This window comes from Pteropus alecto, unplaced genomic scaffold (assembly GCF_000325575.1).
Source record: "Pteropus alecto unplaced genomic scaffold, ASM32557v1 C17702848, whole genome shotgun sequence".
In the NCBI taxonomy this organism is placed as follows: Eukaryota; Metazoa; Chordata; class Mammalia; order Chiroptera; family Pteropodidae; genus Pteropus; species Pteropus alecto.
Genome location: NW_006486060.1, coordinates 325 through 606, shown reverse-complemented (window position 1 = coordinate 606; position 282 = coordinate 325). Strand labels below are relative to the sequence as shown.

At 33.0% G+C, this 282-nt stretch overlaps 1 pseudogene; it reads left to right on the top strand.

Moving 5' to 3' along the window:
• On the top strand, positions 1 to 69 carry LOC112473498 (annotated as a pseudogene; the record flags this gene model as incomplete).
• Between the last annotated feature and the right edge of the window lie 213 nt (positions 70 to 282).

The window sequence follows — 282 nt, the reverse complement described above, 5'->3', positions numbered from 1 at the left end:
ATACAGAGAAGATTAGCATGGCCCCTGAGCAAGGACGACATGCAAATTCATAAAGCGTTCCCTTAAGAAAAAAAAAAGATGCTAATTCTTCCTTCGAGCTTATCTGTCTTTAAAGAATATAAAATGCAACCAGTTTGTCAGACTGGTATTTCTTTAGGAGCTTAATGACCAATAACTACAAAATATTGGGAATGCCCAGTAAATTTAAAAGATGGTAACTATAATTAACTATGCACAACAGTATACCAATTATACATAGAATTGTGGTCTCAATTATATCTA